The sequence below is a fragment of the Triturus cristatus genome, chromosome 1_1 (genome assembly GCF_964204655.1).
Source record: "Triturus cristatus chromosome 1_1, aTriCri1.1, whole genome shotgun sequence".
NCBI classification, from domain to species: domain Eukaryota; kingdom Metazoa; phylum Chordata; class Amphibia; order Caudata; family Salamandridae; genus Triturus; species Triturus cristatus.
In genome coordinates this window covers 1,049,846,704-1,049,865,985 of record NC_140579.1, presented here as the reverse complement: position 1 = coordinate 1,049,865,985, position 19,282 = coordinate 1,049,846,704, and positions in this window count along the sequence as shown.

Here is a 19,282-nt window from a genome sequence, read left to right as displayed (position 1 = left end):
GATCGCTGCATTGTTACCACTGATGCAACCAATGTGGGTCTAGGGGCTGTTCTTATGCAGAAAAAATCTGACAATAGGGAGGAGACTATTGCTTTTGCCTCTAGAGCACTTCGGGGAGCGGAGAGCACATACTCTACGATTGAGAAGAAGGCCCTGGCTCTGTGGTGGGGTGTACAGTATTTTTGTAACTTTTTGTGGGGGAATGAATTTGTTCTAAGGACCGACCATAAACTGTCATGGTCCCAGCCGGGGGTGCTCTGCCGTACAAATGTTGCCTTCCGGTTTGCGGAGCACGCACCGCTGTCAGGTTAGCGGTCTAGTGCTCACAGAACGATAGGAAGCACTTCCAGGTGAGACCGCATTTAACCGCGGCGCCCATTTCCATCAGTGCTTCCAGTACTGGTTACGTGTTGCTGCTCCCGCCGCCTATTCCACACAGCGGATCGTCGCCTCTGGACTCTCGTGGAGGTATCCCAGCTCAGATGCAAGGAAGCGTCAACACCTTGGACCGCCTCCTTTGCAGCACCCTCGCAGGTTCATGCCGCACCACGCTAAAGGAAGCGTGGTTGCAGCATATGCCTGACTCTTCCTGTGACACACGCAGGTAGCGTGGTCGCGGACATCCTTCACCCTTTTTGCCACGCAGGAGCGCCTTGCAGCTTGTACTCGTGACACGCAGGAAGCGTGGTCACGGACTTTCTTTGCCCCATCACCGCGCAGGAGCGCATTTGCACATTCACTTTGTGACACGCACAGGGAAGCGTGGTCACGTGTTTTCTTCTTGGGGGCATAACCGCGCGGGAGCACATTCACTTTGTGACACGCACAGGGAAGCGTGGTCACGTGTTTTCTTCTTGGGGGCATAACCGCGCGGGAGCGCATTTGCACATTCACTTCGTGGCACGCACAGGGAAGCGTGGTCACGTGTTTTGTTTCTTTGGGTATCACCGCGCAGGAGCGCATTTGCATCTTATTTTAGTGACACGCATAAGGAAGCGTGTTCACGTCCTTACCTTACCTGAGCATCACTGCGCAGGAGCATCCTTGTTTACTCCATTGCATATTGCTGTCCGGCGAGCATGCATGATGCCCCTTGACCCTCTGCACGAAAGACGTCGGGATCGCCGATACAGCCCTCTATCGGGGAACCACAAATGAAAACACAACCATCAGATGCCAGGTGACTATTGACTCTTGCTACCAGCTCTGCATTTTCGTGTGGTTGTTGCGCCTGTATGGGTGGTCCAAGAAAGGAAGGCAGGCGCACTAATTACTTGTCATTCCTCTGTTTAGCTGGCGATACCCCTGAGTGCACCCCCGGTCTAGCGTAACTCCTCCTCTGATCCTCACCGACGACGTCTTCTCCCGATGCCATTAGGCATCTTTCCCCGGTCTCCTCCGTGCCTGGGTCTGTCTCTTCACCTTGATAGGGGAGCGGTGGAGGTTGCTCACGGCGTCCCTGCGAGATAGCTCCACGAACGAAACGGGTAAGACTTGTGGGGCCCTGACATAAACCACTGGTAGATCTTTTTACCACCAAGGGTGGTGGCAGGGCCACTCCACGAATAGCTAAGTGGGAGTTCAGGCTAAATGAATTTAATTGTTGTCTGGAGTACGTGGCTGGTGTGAAGAATCACGTAGCTGATTGCCTGTCCAGGTTATCCCTCTCTGAGTCTGCTTTTGACTTTGTGGGTAAGGATTTGTAAATGGTGTGTGCTGATAGTGAGGTAGCTGACAGTGGTGCTGCTTGTCTGAAATTGATTGGAAATTGGCTTTGTCTGAAGATATCGAGATCAGCAAGGTAATGGACTTTGTGGTTCATGACTGGCCCAACAACATGGATTTGGCTCCTGAACTGATTCCTTTCAAGAGAATATGCGATGAGTTGTCCCTTGTCGATGGGATTTTGCGTAGAGGTGGATTATTGGTTGTGCCTCTGACCATGCGCAGGAAGGTGTTGGATCTGGCCCATGAAGGTCATCTGTGCCATGAAGCGGAGGGTTAGGGAGGATTTCTGTTGGCCGGGTGTGGATAGGTCCATTGAACACTGTGTTCGTGATTGTGGTGCGTGTGTCTTGAGTGATAAAATTCAAGTTCCTTATCCTTCTCCCATCAATCCTGTAGCTGTGAAGAAATCACCCTGGTGTAAGCTGACTTTCGATGTTGCTGGTCCTTTTGGTGCTATGGGTAGTTCTCCCAAATACGCTTTGATGTTGATTGACTACATAGCCAAATGGCCAGAGGTTAGGTTTGTAGATGGCATCAATTCTGCAACCGTCATCAAGTAGAGTAGATTAGGGTAGATTGGAGTGGAGTTGGGTATAGTGGTGTGGAGTAGATTGGGATGGGGTTGGGTAAATAGGAGTGGAGTAGATTGTGTTAGGTTGGAGTATGCCGGAATGGAGTTGATTGTAGTAGAGGTGAGCGGGCAGTTTGGATAGGGTGGACTGGAGCGGGGTAGATTTCGGTGGTATGTGGTAGCTTGGAGTGGAGTGGGATAGAGTCTAGTAGGCTGGAGTGGGCTGGAGTGGAGTTGGATGGATTTCAGTAGAGTCGATATTTGAATAGAATGAAATAGATTGGGGAAGAGTGGAATGTAGTGGGGTAGAGTGTAGTGTAGTGGGGTAGATTAGGGTGGGTTGGAGTAGAGTGGATTAGAGAAGGGTAGATTGGAAATAAAGTGGGAGAAATTGGAAAAGGGTAGATTGAAAAGGGATGATTGGAGTGGAGTCGTTTGGAGTGGGGTAGACTGGACTGGAGTGGATTGGAGTGGGTGGGTACATTACAGTGGGGTGGGTGGAGTGTGTCAGAGTGGGGTAAATTGGAGAAGAACAGATTGGTGTGGAGTGTGGTAGGTTGGAGTGGGTTGAAATTGAGTGGGTTAGATTGGGAAGGGGTAGATTGGAGTGGGTTATAGTGGATTGACATGGACTGTGTTAGACTAGAGTAGAGTGAGGTAGATTGTGGTAAATTGGAGAGGGGTAAATTGGAGTGGAGAGGAGTTGGATAGATTGAAGTGTAGTTGGGTAGATTGGATTGGGGTACATTGGAGTGAAGTAGATTGGAGTGAAGTGGAATAGGCAGGGGTAGATTGGAGCAGAGTGGGGTAGATTTGAGTGGAGTGGGGTGGATTGGAGTGGGATGGGGTTGATTGGGTTAGACTAAGTGGGTGGCGGTGAGTGGTGGCGATTGGAGTAGAGTGGGACAGAATGGGGTGGAGTGGGTAGATTGGATCAGAGTGGAGTGGGGGACATTGGAGTGGAGTATATTGGGGTTGATTGGAGTGGGCGGATTGAATAGGGTAGATTGGAGTAGGGTTGCTTGGGTTGGAGTGGGGTAGGGTAGATTAGGGTAGGGTGGATTTGGTGTGGAGTGGTGTAGATTGGGTGTCATGTGGTAGATTGAAGTGGAGTTTGGGTAGAGTGAAATAGTGTGTAGTAGACTGGGGTAGAGTGGAGTGCGGTGGATTGGAGTGGATTAGGGAAGAGGTGTGGCGCCGCAGCCAGGGCGACTGACTCCGGAATCTGGGGATCACGGTTCGATCCCCGGCGGCAGATTAGCCCAGCACCATGTGACTCTGGGCAATAGCTTGCTTAATCTTCCCGACGGCCCCCAGTGACTCTTATGGGTGATTGTTTGCGCTTTACAAATGTGGGTAGAATAGAGTGGGTTATAGTGGAGTGAGTTGGAGTGGAGTTGGATAGATTGCAGTGGAATTGAGATTGGAGTGGAGGGAGATAGATTGGGGGAGAGTGGAGTGGGGCAGATTAGGGTGGATTAGAGTAGGATAGAATGGAGTGAGAGATTTATGTGGGTTAGATTAAATAGGGCTAATTGGAATGGGGTAGATTGGAGTAGAGTGGAGTGGGGTAGATTGGACTGGAAGAGGTTGGAATGGACTGGGTTAGATTGGGGATGGGTAGATTGGGGTGGGGTGGTTTGGGATGGACAGTGTAAGATTGGAGTGCAGTGGGGTAGATTTGAGTGGAGTGGGGTAGATATGGGTAGAGTAGAGTGGGGTGGGGTAGATTGTGGTACATTGGAGAGGATATGGCTAGATTGCAGTGGAGTGGGGTAAATTGGAATGGAGCGGGGTAAATTGGAGTGTATTGGGGTAAATTGAAGTCAAGCCGGGTAGATTGGATTGGGGTAGATTAGAAAGTGATGGATTGGGGTAGATTGGAGTATATAGGAGTGGAGTGATTGGAGTGAAGTGGGTTAGACAGGGGTAGATTAGAGCAGAGTGGGGTAGATTTGGGTGGTGTGCAGTAGGGTGGAGTGGGGTAGATTGGATTGGGGTTGATTGGGTTAGACTAAGTGGAGTAGAGTAGAGAGGGGTGGAGTGGGGAGATTGGAGTAGAGTGGGGAGATTGGAGTAGAGTGGGGAGATTGGAGTAGAGTGGGGTGGTTTGGGGTGGAGTGGAGTGGTTTGGGGTATATTGGGTTAGCGTGGGGTAGATTGGGGTGGGGAGGTTTAATTGAGGTGGGGTAGATTGGAGTGGAGTAGATCGTAGCTAGGTGGGGTAGATTGGAGTGGAGGGGATAGGTTTGAGGGAAGTGAACTGGGGTAGAGTGGAGTGGGGTAAGAGGTGTTGATTGGAGGGGTATAGAGTAGAGTGTTGTGGTGTGGAGTGACGGCATAGATTAAAATGGCGTGGAGTCGCTTGGCGTGTCATAGAGTGTCTTAGAGTGGAGGGGCGCAGAGTGGAGTAGCATGTTGTAGAGCGAAGTGGAGTGTCATAGACTGGAGTGATGGAGCATAGATTGGAGTGGCGTAGTGTGGAGTTTGCATGGTGCGGTAGTGCACTATCATTACAGACAACACATTTTCATTTAAAATGACCATTACATTTGCACCAAAAAATGGTTTTAATGCACACAAACATTGTGTGAAAATGTAATCACCAAGTGTATTGATGTGTTGTGAACATATTCAAATGTTTGTTTCCACCACATTTCAAAAAAAATAAAAAATGTGCTTCATGTGTACTAATTCTGATATATTCTGAAACTTCAGCACAGTTCTTTTTTTGTGTGCTAAAACAAATCCTACACCCTTTTCTCTTACATGGATACTCAGCAGGACTGTCACATAAATTGTCTCACTTTGAAGTCAGAGAAAGAAAAGTAAACACCAAGCTCCCTCGGAAGTGGAAGCTTGACATTTGGCCTCTGTCTTTGAATACACACCAAATGTGACAAGATAAGAATAAGATTGAAAGGCCTGCTTACAGAAGGCAAGTTTGAATGTTCCCAAGATGTATTTAGAAAACCAGACAGCTGTGTGGTGTCCGCTAGGCTTCGACCTAAAAACACACTTTTACACATTATAGATGTTTTTTTCACAAGCAACAGTTCTATCAGTATGTGCATGTGAAGATGAGTGTGAAAATGCATTCTGCATGTTGTTAATGATGCACACAAAAAATAAACACTTACAAATCTTATTCCATTCCACTTCAGTATGGTTGGCCCTTGGCTTTTCTCTGTAGCTGGATGGGATGTGTGTGCGTGGAGAGCTGCTTGAATGAGCCAGCCGTGCTTGGTACGTTGTTTGTCGTATGCTGTGTTCGTGACGAGGCCCTTTTTATGGAATCATGGACGTGTTGTGGGTTACACGTACTTCGGGACTGTTATCGTTGTTTGAGGCGTGTGTTGAGCGGGATGTTTAAGGATACGTTTTTAGGCCTTGTTACAATGTACAGTGTGAGGTGACTTGGTTGTACCCAACTCGCATGAGCCCTGCTCGGTTTTGTCATGCAACATTTGCTGTACAATACGTGAAACAGGCCGGTTAGGTTTACTCGTGAGCCTGGCTCTTCGCATGGCAGCAACTGCGTTATGTAACTCTAAGGCGGCATGTGTGCAAGAGGGGTACATGAGACTTAACCAGATCTCCTTTCCTGTCTCCTCTTCTGTGACAGGCGAGCCAGACTCTCTTGGAGACAGGAGCAGCGTTATTATTGAGTGCAGTTCAAGTCAAAGATCTGCTCTTCACAATTCTTCACGGCCCGACGTGCAGTAGACAGACTGGTTAGCCTTGTGTGTGCAGTGTGTGGAGAGACGAGCTAGACAACCGCTATTTCTTAAATCTTCATCTAGTAGGGCTAAACGAGTATTTCACTCACCTCTGTATTAGTGCTTTCACATGGCAGCTATGCCTTTGTTTGCTTTAATAAACATTTAGAAATAATTTCGAGTGCGCTTTTCAAAGAGGGGAATATCGTATTTAAGTTATTTTCCCCTTTTTATCCCATTGTTGACATAAACTAAAGGTCGGTAAAATACCGGGTAGGTTGCAGCTCTCTACTATGCCAAGGCAATTCTAGGCAGCTGTCTCATGCGCCATCCTGTTAGGACTCCAGAATAACTCCGAAGCATCCTTGGGAGGGAGCGCCACACCCTTGGCACCGGCCTCACCTGTCTCGGTAGGTAGGGATGCTTGCTGGGCCTCGGCTCGAGGGTCTAGCACATAGGGTGGTTTGTGTACACTCTTCCGTGTGGGTCTGACTCCCCTCCCACGTCCATTACTAACAGCTGGGCCGAGAGAGTTCTAGTGGCAGAGACTGCTTATCCAGTTGTGAAATGTAACTATAGAGTCTGCTGGAAATGAGGCCTAGACAGAACATTCAGATGAAAACAGGTGCGAGATGAACACTGTCTCAAGCACAGACGGCCAATTACTGACAGAATCGGACTGATCTGAAGCCCGTGGGGAGATTTCCTGAAAGGCTGGTTTCACTGGGGCAGACCCGATCACGCCAGGCCGAGATGACTTTACAACAAATCTCCCCATTTCCTTATAAAAAAGTCCCCCTCTGATAGCTTCCCAAACCCCCAAATTCTAGATATTGTGCTTCGAAGAGCAAAGAGGGCGGATAGTTTGCTAGACAGCCGTTTCCCACATGAGTTTTTTGGGCTCCACACACCCCCAGGTGCATACATTAAATGACACCCCAGGATAATAGCTGGTTCTATAGTCCATGCCTTCACCCCTTAGGAGCATAAAACTGCTGTAAGCCCCCAATCTGAGAAGTGTTGGTCCTTTATGTATATCTTTGGTGGGATGGGTTATCACAAAAGAGAGAGAGAGAAGGAAAAATGGCAACCCCTAAAGCATAGGGCTAATGACGTAATCCGGCAGTTAGAATCCCAGGTAGGACTCACTTGGGTTAACGTATATCTGTTCTTTCTCACAGTAGCATCTAGAAGAGTTGTGGACACCTGTTCCTTTCTGACAGGGATCCAATAGCCCTGATGAATGCCCCAAACCTAGTAGGCTAATTATTGAGGGTAGAAACTTGTTGGCAAATTTAGGGATGGCCTGGAGTCGTTATACTCGACGGACTCCATCCCTTTATCTGTTTTTAGTGTATCTAGGGTCCTCACTAATATAGGTGATAACTGAGGAACCTGGAGGTATTTTAAAATCTAACTGGATCCCAACATTGTCCTGTAAGTTTTATGTAAGAACTCCCTCCTACCACCAAGTCTTCATGGAGGTTGAGTCCACTCTAGTAGTACCATCTTACCAGGGTGGGGAGAAGATGCCGATGATGTAGCATGACACTATAATGTTTGTGAGTCATCTTCTTCCATTAAGTATGGCCTCCCTGGTTTGAAGGGTCTTATGTGACCTGTAGTAGGTAGCATCCGAACCCAATCCTGGGTTCACGCCCTTTGTTTTCTATCGGCAACCCACTCTTGATGTTTATCTTTGGTGAAACTTCTGACAACACAAACATATTTCTCACCGCCTACCTGTGAAATTTCACAGATCCTGTGAATAACTCAGAGGCTGTAGCCTGTTCATCTGCAGACTCAGATTATTGAGGAAAGAGGCTCTTAAAAAGCAAGTTTAAAAGTTTGTATATACTTCCTAGCCCGGCGTAGTTTCCTCCCCTGTTCATGAAAGGTCACCCTTCCTTTGGAAGCTTTTATAACTTGATTCTATCAAGCGGGAAGAGCCAGGAGCCTATCAGATCAACCGAGTGACCATCAAGAAGGTGGTACCCAAACCAAATAAACCCATTTATTCAGTATTTTACGAACATGCTCATTTCCACATTTGAGTCATGTTAAGGATGCAGCTGTCTCCATGGAATCAACACAGGAACACCTATATCAAATGTCTTTTGGCAATCAGAATGGGGAGAAAAGGTGCCCATTGTAATAGCTGCATGGACATGCTTAAGATCTGTGTTTATGGTATGCTTCCACTTTTGTTCTCTTTACGTTTCTAGACCTATCTTTTTTCTTATGACTTATTAAGTACTCTAACAATTAGGTTCTCATTAAACACTGCTTGATAAGTACGAACCAAAAGTTGGAGTGGTGCACTACTCTGAAGCAAAGTTTATTGATAAGGGCCAGTGAGTGCTGATTCTGAGAAGCTGAAAGCAGCCGTTGGCTCCGTTTGGAAGTATAAAGGCCCACACAGTCACATTAATTTGTGCACGTGCAACTTTGCTTCGCCACGACTCCACGTTCTGGACCGAGCTCGCACTTGGCTCATAAGAAACACCAGGGGGAACTTAGGACCTTCTCCCCCAAGATCGTACATCACTCAATGCCCTGAAGAAATTCAATGTATATGAACGAAATGCGTTGGCTGGTAACTTTAACTTTCGGATGCTTATGAAAATAAAGGATTTACTCAGACAATACAAACAAGACTATATGACTTATTGAAAAATAAACTTTGCTTCAGAGTAGTGCACCACTTTTGGTTCATTCTTCCTCTGCCTAGCAGCTGGCACCCAATGATGACAGGTGCTGGAGTTGCTTGTGCACACTCGTCTGGTCACAGTGTTGACACAATCACGAAGGGAACACAGCAGGGGAGTGCGGTCACCATGTCCGCCGTTGTCCGTAACTGCTCTTAGACTGCCTGGAAAGTATATAACAAATTAATATGGTTCTAGCTGATTTATATACAGGAAGTTATGTGAAACCTTTCAAGTGAGACAACTGTTGCAATGCAAAAGCTCCAATGGTCACAAAACGTTTTCATTGTGGTGGTTTTATGTAGCCCAGGACATGGCTTTGGGCATGCAAGTAGCTCCAGAAGCCAGACTTCGCGCTAGGAATATGCTGTATTTGCACTCGGTGGGTGTAGTAGAAAGCCTCAGTTCTATGGAATGTAGATGTTTAATGCCCTTCCCCCAGGTCTCGATCATTCTAAGGATGTGTGCCATGCCCGCCCTTCTTGGTGTGCTTGGTGTCCATGTACTGACAGCCTCTGGACTTCATAGTACTGCCCTATTCTTGCTTTCCCTTGAGTACTCAATGCTCCACCTGCTTTGTGCACTCTGTTGCTCACACCTAGCATATGGCTTGCTGTGGCCCACCTTCTGTGACTTCATATGACTTTACAACATATCCTGGGACTTATTTACAAGCCCCTTGCGCCACCCGTACATCACTTTCCCCATGTTAAAAATGACGCAAAAGTGGCGCAAGAGTCTTGTAAATAAGCCCCCTGTCTTTTTATGAACTATCGAATTATTCGTTCACTCGTCTGGTGGTCGCTGGTTGTCCTGAAACCCCCTGACCCGTGGGGGGTACGAGTGTCAGAACTCGCTGGCCCAGCTCCTTGCCAGCGGGCAGCTCTCCTGATGACGCCTGCTGCGCCCCATACGTCACCCCCTGTGGACGCAGGGCTTTACAGGGATTCCGCTGTCAGCTCCTGCAGAGGTTGTGTACATTAGCGTGAAGAAAGCCAGGAGGTGGGAACTCTTCGAGGCATAAACAGATGCAGAGCATCGACTGCTGGGAGCGAGGCAGCTGCCTCGGGCAGCACTCCGACACACACGACCCAAGGCTGCAAGACGCTCCACCAATCGTCTTTGCTTTTCCAACTTCAGAGCAGAAGAAGTGTGTCTGTCGCCGAGTTGTCCCTGACATCTGTCTTGCAGATTGATAAACTTCAAGTCTGTGTACCTACATTTAAGGTAAGTTGTGGCAAGGAATCTTCAACCACAAACACACAGACTCAGCGAGAGTTAGGAAAGCAACACACACTCAGAAGAACATGTTACCTTCTTTCAAAGGAAGCTTCATTCTCTCCATTCTTGTACACCAATACCTCTTGTTATGCAGAGTCAATGTATCCGCAGCCATGTGCATCCAATAGTGCTGTCGTTCATTGTCAAGGCGGTTCATCCCAATTTTCTAAATCTCATTTGATATATTTTTATTGACCTGTTTACATAGATAACATTATACAATTTAACTTATGATTACTGATTGCAAATTTTTTAAACCGAAATCAACAAAAATGAAGTTTAGAGGAGTAACTAAAGCAAAGTGATTAAGAGTTTGTGGAAATACTCTCAGGTGGATTATAAAGAATATATTTTACTACTGCACCAGAAAATGTAACCATATGTATAACGAGTATCATAGCACTGATAACTAAACCAACTAGAAACAATACATTAATTAAGGCAAGGAAGGAGAGGAGGGAAAAAATAAAGGGGACCACAAATTATCTACAGTGGCAAAAATATATTTTCATGCGGGCACTTGAAAGCTTCTTAGTTTTTAAGACTGCATGATATTCAATTGATGGTCAGAGGTTCTTGTTCTTTGTTCACTTGCTTGAGGTTCTTGTTTTCCCTGTCTACTAGTACGAGACTCTTACTTCGCTGGTCATTTGGTCTGAGATCACCTAGTGTGATATGAGGTACTTGCTTTGTTAGTCGTCTACTCGGAGGCTCTTATTTCTCTTGTTCTTTGGTTTGAAGTTCTTGCTTTTCCAGTCACCTGGTATGAGGACCTTGCTGCCCTGGTAACCTGATATGAAGTTCTCTCAGTGACAGTTACACCTCCTTGTTATGATATGTTTATGTTATGTTACATGTATTTGTAGAGTGTACTATCACCTGCAAGGGTATCCTGGAGCTGAGCAGGTGTGCATGTCTAGTCTTGTATAGGGCAGGGGGTGAATCGAAACGCCAGGTTTTCAGTTTCTTGCATAGCTCAGGAAGAGAGGAGGAGGCTATGATGTGTAGTGAAAAGATATTCCATGTCGTAGGAGCAATGTACAAGAAGACCTTGCCTTCAGATCTGTTTCTGTGTATTTGTGGGATATATGCAGGCAGGAGTCCCGCAGAGCGAAGGTGTCTGGGGCGTTGGTGGAAGAAGATGCAATTTTTCAGGTAGGCGGGGCCTGTGTTGTGAAGGTTCTTGAATGTGTGAGTGAGGAGTTTGAACTGTGCATGTTTGTGTATCTGAAGCCAGTGAAGTTTCCTGCAGTATGATGTGTATTCTGTGTGGGCGATTCAGGATGAGTCTGGTTGCTGCGTTCTGGATGGTTTGAAGTCTTTTGGTAAGTTGCTTAGTGATTCTGGAGTAGAAGGTGTTCCCCTAGTATAGGTTGCGTGTGGCAGTGTGACAGTTTTTCTGGTTTTGCTTGTAGCCAATTAAAGACTTTCTTCAGCATCATCAGGGGGCGAAAGCAGGTTGCAGTGATGGAGTTGACCTGGGCAATCATGTCCAGTTTTTTGTAATTATTGATCCTGAGATTCCTGGTGTGGGTGCTCGGTGTGGGCTAGGGTCAAAGGTTGGCTGGCCGCGAGGTAGAGTCCCATGGTGAGGTGTTGTTGCAGAAAATCACTATTTCTGTCTTGTCGCTGTTGACCTTGAGACAGTTGCACTTCATCTAGTTAGCAACTTCAGTAATACAGGCAGTGAACCTGGTTCTTGTGTTGGGGGTCTTGTCTGAGACAGAGAGAGTACGAGTTGCATGTCATTGGTGTAGGACAAAAATGTTAATGTCGTGAGAGTGTATGACACTGGCCAGAGGGATCATGTATGTGTTGAAGATGTTAGGGCTGAGAGACGAACCTTGAGGCACTCCACAGATGATTTTACGAGCTTCTGAGGAGTCTGTGCCAGGCGGATAGATTGAGTTATATTCGCCAAGAAGGAACATATCCAGCAGAGAGTGGGCCCTTGGATTCAGAAGGTGTCCTTGTCCACAATGTATTGGCTTATTCTCCACTTGCACTCCTGTTACTTGCATTGGCCTTTCGTCAGCCTGTGCTCCTTTGTGTACCAGTTGGCTTGTGGTCCGGCTCTTGCTATTTTGTTGCACTTGAGGGAACCAGGATGTCAGTTGTGGTGATCTAGCTGTTGAAGTGCTTGATGGCTTCTAATAGGCTGCTGGCATATACGGCCTTGTGTCCAGAGAGTACTGAAGTCCAATCTTTCTCTGTGATGTTGTTCCATCTATGGTGGGCAGGTCTTTGTGGGGTTTGGGACTGGGGTGCTGAAACTTATGTGGGCGTAGTCCTTCAAGGTGATTGGTGATGGCTTGTTGACTGTGATGTTGTTACAGGAGGTGAAAATCGGGTCCAGAGTGTGTCCGGGAGTGTGGGTGGGTCCTTTAATATACTGGTTGAGGCCAAAGTTTTACAGGAGGACAATCCGGTTCAGGTGGGTGCGATCGTACAGGTGAAAATGTAGGTTTCTGAGCAGGATGAAGGTGTTTGAGACGAAGACGAGGGGTGCAATGAAGTCCATGATGTTGCAGTCAAAGTTGGTACGCGGTCCTGGAGGTCTGTATACGAGGGTTCCACACAGGATGAAATTTACTGTGATTTGTAATTTAAACATGAGGTGTCCATGTAGCCTGTGGGTGTGTCCGTGGGGGAGGTGCAGTTGATGGTGTCCTTGAATATGATGGGGACTCCGCCTTTGGGCTTGTGCTGACGGTCCTGCCTGGCTATCTTGTAGCTGGTGAGCATGGCTGTTGTGATGTCTGGTTCTTAAGTTAGGCTTAGCCATGTATTTGTGACGAAGAGCAGATCTGGGCCATGGTCGTGTACCAGGTCCCAGATTTCTATGGCACATATGGTAAATGAGTGTGTGTTGAAGATCATGCAAGAGAGAGCAAATAGCTATTTGAGTGGTGGTTGATCTGTATGAGTCTGAGAGCGGATGATGGGTAACGGAAGACCAAGAATCTGGAGTGGATTGTGTGGAAGAGTGCAAATGAATACTCTCTCTGTGATGTCAGGTGTACCAAAATGTGGCCAGCAGCAGCCAGGGTTGATAGTGGGAGGGTCATGGCAGTGGGAGTTGGACCAAGGTTCTTGGTGCTGTGCATGGTCCAGGTTGTGGATGGGTGAAGACCAGCTTGCCTTGGTTTGCCCAGGCTGAGATTACCATTAAGTAGGTCCTGCCTGGGGGAGGACTGCAGGGGCAGTGGGTGATGCCCAGGGGGCGCAGGAAGAGAGAGCGTGGTAACAAGTGGAGGAGTGCTGGGGAGGAAAAGTGTGGGAAAGTGATGGCACAGAGTCACAGACAAAAGGGGAATAGAAGCACAAAAAGAGAGCAAAGATGTACAGACAAGGGAAAACTGCAGAAATGAAGACCAAAACAGGAGTATAAGAGCAGAAAATAGGCACAAAGCAAGGGTAAAAGTGGGCAGAAAAGTGGCTCATTCAAAAGGGAAACAGAACAGAAAACGGAGCAAAAGAGGCAACATTAATTTCAAGGACTGGAGCAAAGAGGCACAAATAAAGGTGAAACTGCAGAAAATGGAGCAGAAGAGGCACAATACAGAGTAAAAACAGATAAGAAAAAGAAGCAAATGAAACTTAAAACAGAGCAGAAAATGGAGCACACAGAACAAAAGAGCAGAGGGAAAGACAGAGATTGAGAAAGAGAGAGACGACCAGGAGAGGAGCGAGGCAGGAGCCTCAAGGCACAATTGCTGGGTCAAAAAAGGCCTTGCCTGGTAGGAGGTTAGGGCACATGTAAAGCTAGGGCTATGCACCTGTTTTTCCAATACCTGGCATTGAGTTTGTTGGCATGGGACTCGGTACTCCTTCCCTTGCATAAGACCTGGCAGTGCTGTCTGGAGAAGAAGTCTCTGGTATGGATGATGGAATTGCTCTCCACGCCAGAGCTATAGCTTTGTAACTAAAGCAGCACGCTAAATCTGCTCCAGATACACACAGAATCCCTGTTAGTGTGTAGTAAAGATCCATGCAATGAGTAATAGTCAAATCTGTAGACCTATAAAAGTTGTGCAAAAAATGTAGGTTATATGTGTATTTCAATTAGAAATACAACAACGTAGAGAAAGGTAACAATTGACCTACAATTTTCCTTAACAACACTTTAACCCTTACACTAACATCTAATCCTTAACTCTAACCTTCACCCTGACTCTAAGTCCATAATTTGCTCACACCATAATTCTTACAACTTCCATTACTCTAACCCGAGCTCTATCCTTGAACCCTATCCAACCCTAATGCTAAACCCCAACCTAGCCCCATCCCATACCCTAATCTTAACCCTAACCTCAACTGTAATCCTTCGTCCTCACTTTCAACCCCATCCCTTACCCTAAACTAAGTTTCAATTGTAGGATTGTCCCATAGATCATCCAGTGGGCAATATAGGGAGGTTTGAAAGAGGGGATTCCCTGCAATGAGTAAATAATGAAGGGCCTTGATGGCAGGAGTAGGATGGTTGTGGCAATTTATGCTTAGAACTTATCTAGCTATGGCATTCAGGATATGTCCTCTTCTGATTAGGTGCCTTGGGAACCCAATGTAGAGCCCTTTGTCATAGTCAAGACATGATAGCACCAGAGTTCCTGAAGTTTGATCCATGTGTGGGAAACCCAGATAAAGAAAGATACAACTTAGGGGCCAATTCAGATTCCGGTCGCAAATCGTACCGACCGGCACGGACCGGATACAGACCCACACGGACCAGCACCGTACGACCCGTGCAGTACGATGCAACGTGTGTGAATTACAACCGACACGTACGGAATACAAGCCGTACGACCAAGCCATAGGGAAAATAGTGAACCAGCCGGAAAACCGACGCGATTTACACCGACCGACACAAACCCGGAATGAACCCGACCGGCCCGTACCCGCGATGTCCGATCCGCGCAGTACGATGCAATGCGTGGAAACCCAGACCGACTCGCACAGAGACCAAGCCGCACGACCGACACGCACAGAAAACCAGGCCCAGAAGTAATAGAGATCTCCGCGACCGACGCGTATTAAAAACCCAAAAGATAGGCAGCGTGAATGAGGCGGAGAAGCCCGCACGAGACAACATCATTTTCTGATGTTTCCGTCAGATGAACGTCTCCTTCATGCCTACAAAACCCAAAGGAAAAAAGACAAAAAAAGGACCAAACAAGCAATGACAAAGCCAATAAATATCAAATAAAAAAAACCTGGGACAAAGACACACCCACAACTCCAAATCTATAAAGGACTACAATCACTACCATGATCCCTTGCAAACAGGAGACACAGCCAGCAGCAAACACCATTACACAGCAACCAGAGACACACTCACAACTCACCCATCACACAACTCACACACCATCAGCACATCATCCAAAATCACACACACATACAGCCAGCAAAACCAACATCAACCCACCTTCACTTGCACCCTCACATACACATCCCTCACCACCACCCCCCATCACCATGCCCCCATAGAAGAATCCAAAGTTCACAGATAGTGAGTTAGAAGTGCTGGTAGACGAGATCATCAGAGTAGAGCCACATTTGTTTGGTACATTGGTCCAAAGGACCCCCATGTCACAGAAAACAAAGATGTGGGCGAGGATTGTGGACAAGGTGAACGCTCAAGCACCAGCAAGGCGCACAAAGGACGATATCTAGAACAGGTGGTATGACGTGCGCAGGAGGGTCAAGAAACTCATCGAAAAAGATCACGCCCTGAGTCAATGCACCGGCGGTGGCCCTCCTGCCAAACCAGTCTACTTCAGGACCTGGGAGGAAAAGGTGTGGGACATCCTACCACCAGAGAGCGTCCATGGGCTAACAGACATTTCAGAGCCTGGTAGGTACACAAACAACATACCCAAGATTGTGTGGCAAGTGGACAATGAAACCATGCACCGCAAGCAAAGCTACAGTAACCAATAGATAATCATCCCAAGATGTGTATGCCAGTCAGACAAACACAATACCTGCCATCTCATAGTGACTTGGAACTGTGTCATGACATGCACCAACCTACAAACAAATAGAGAAAGGCAGTGGCACAAAGCTAAATAGACACTGCCAGACAGTTTGCCACCACAAACACACTACCTCACAGTGCAGCTGACTGACAGGAAGGAATTGTGGGGATGCAGGTGAAGTGAGTGTATCCAAAAGCATGATGGGGTTTGTAGTCACAGATAATGCTCCCCCTCCAAATTGGCCCATCAAGACCTCTCTGAAACATGCCCACATCACAGGGAGTGGAAAATGAGTGACAAGATGGCTGACACTGGGTCCTGCTGTGGGGAGCACAAGGCCCTGGTAGGGCATGTGCGCAAATCAGAAGCAGGACACCACTGACGGACATCCTGAAAGATAACTTGCACACCCTCCAATGGAAGCACGTTTCATGGTGGGATGTCCGGCCGGGTGGGAAGGAGGACTGACCGCTCTGACCATACTTACCAGCATGTGGAGATACCCCCCCCAACACAAACTCCACACAACTCACCGGGTAGAATGCATTGACCCACACCTCTGTGAAATATCAAAAGATACCCCATACTGGGTGCAGCTGTGTGAAGCACAGGGGCTCTCTGGACTTGTAGCCAAACAAACACCAGGATTTCACAGTCAGTCATCTTGCCATTGCTGTCACACCCCCTCACAGGGAAGCAGAGTCAAGAGGGAGGAAGTATGGGCATGCTGGGAAGGGTGGGTGTAGCCAAGAGTATGATGGGAGTCACTGTCACAGACAATCTACACCCACTCACATGGCCCAGCAAGCATACATTGAACCATGCTTGTCTCACAGGGAGTGGGAAGGGACAGACAAGATGTCTGACACTGGGCTCTGTTGTGGGGAGCACAAGGCCCTGCTGGGAACTGGGCAACAACAAACACCACGACTTCACAGTCAGCCATCTTGCCATTGCTGTCACACCCCCTCACAGGGAAGCAGAGTCAAGAGGGAGGAAGTATGGGCATGCTGGGAAGGGGGATGTAGCCAAGAGCATGATGGGAGTTGCAGTCACAGACAATCCACACCCACCCACATAGCCCAGTAAGTTCAAACTGAACCATACTCGCCTCACAGGGAGTGGGAAGGGACTGACAGGATGTCTGACACTGGGCTCTGTTGTGGGGAGCACAAGGCCCTGCTGGGACATGGGCAACAACAATATCAAACTCTGCCCGTGACAAGCTGGAAAAAAGCAGTGTACAGGCAGGCATCTGTTCGTACAGTAGAAAATGTCATGTTTGTGAACCATTGATGCATGTAGAAACATAACTCACATTGTGTGTCTCTTCCAAACACAGGTGGTGCTGGGGACTCAGCACCAAACAAAGAGGATTCCCAGGCCCAGACTCTGGTGGACGCTGAGCTCTCTGGTTTGACTCTGTCTCTGTCCTCTTCGGATGACGACGACCAACCTGGCCCCTCCGGTGTCAACATCTGCACCCTCTGTACCCACGCCTCCAGCATCTGGAAACCGACAGGGCACCCCCGCCAATACGGACAGACCAAGGCCACTGAACACCCACAGCAGAGGGACACGGGACCCCCCGGAAGCTACAGCAAACACCACCCAAGGGGTTCCAGTGTCACCTGTGCGCCCCGCCGCTGGTCCTGCCCGTGTGGATAGGGGTGCTGGGAGGGGTGGGAGGCAGAGGGCGCGCCTTGCAGAGGGGTCTGGACTGCATAATGACCCCCAACTGGCACACATCATAGATGCGTACCAGGATAGCAGCGGAGGATTTGGCCAGGTAGTGGGGATCCTCAAGGACATGCAACAGGAGCAGGCTGCCCACCATGCCCGCATGGAGGCCAAGTGGGATGCCCTTACTGCAGTGCATCGGGACATATTCCAATGCCTCCGCCAGATCAACAAAAACCTGTCCACACCTCCCTGTGTGGCCACAACATCTGTTGCAATACCATCTGCCAGCGCCACAGGGAAGGAGGAGGACTCTGGCGGAGAGTCCCCTGCACCGCAGAGGCCTGCACCTGAGGATTTCCCCCCCCCCAGTAAGAAGAGGGGTCGTCGAAGAAGGACATGTGAGAGGCAGATGTCCCAGCACATCCCCCAGGGCCTCTAAACCTGTTCTGGACAATGTTCTTTGTGTGCAACCCGTTCACCTTGTTCAATCGCACATAATTCGCCCACATGACATGGAGGGTTCATGTTGGGCCAATGTAGCAGATGACTGTGGACTTTACTCTGGACATTTCATCTACCAGCACATCCAACTCTAATGTGAACTTTGGATTCCAAAACCAATGTACAGCACCCACCACCCTGTGTACTTTCCTCACACATGTTCAAAAATACACTCACCAGTACACCATACTTGCCTCTGTTGTGATTCCAAATTGTCATGTGTCATGGAGGTGTCGATCTGCTACACAACACAGTGCAGGCCAAATACTGCAACAATATGACCAACGTTAGGTGAGTCATGGTGATGTGACACATGTGAGGGAGACACACCACTATGGCAACACAACACATACTCACCATGGCCATGTTACTCATCACACACAATGATGTTGACGTGAAACACATAGGTATGCTCAACCACAACACCTATCCACAGTCAGTGGTAACAAGTCCACAGGTGAGGTAAGCAAATGTCACTCAGATGTGGGAAGACTGACAACACACCTAACAAAGCATAGCACAGGTTCATTACACATCAGCAACATGTTTATTCAAAAATAGTTGCAAGGCAAATTTACGTTACGGTGGACACATGGTCACAGAGTGTCTGAGAATTGTAGTCCAGGGGTGTGTGGCACATCACTTGATGTCAATTGACTACTCCCACACTGGTGTCGGATTCTGGGTGTTGGGGTCAGTGTTGGACAAACAACAAGCAAATTACCCTGTGAAGGACAGACACAAGACACAGTCAAATCACAGCAGAACAGGAGAGAAATACAATACACATGCACAAAATAGGTTACAAGAAACCTACACAAAAACAAGTTAGCAGTACTACCCTATTGTGGAGTACACACCACCTGAATGGACACATCACTGCACGCATCCAGTCAAGTGGCACACAGACACACTCCGACAGCAACAGAGCAGCCACAACACATTCCAGGCTAACTCCATACATTGACATAACAACCCTGGAAACTCACATTCAGGTGAAGAAGTTGATGAGCTGTGAGCGGATGTCACCCTCATCCTCATCATCACTGGCATCTTGGCCCAGGCCGGGATCCTCCACAGGTGCCGGAGGTTGGTCATCGTCATCCTGGATGA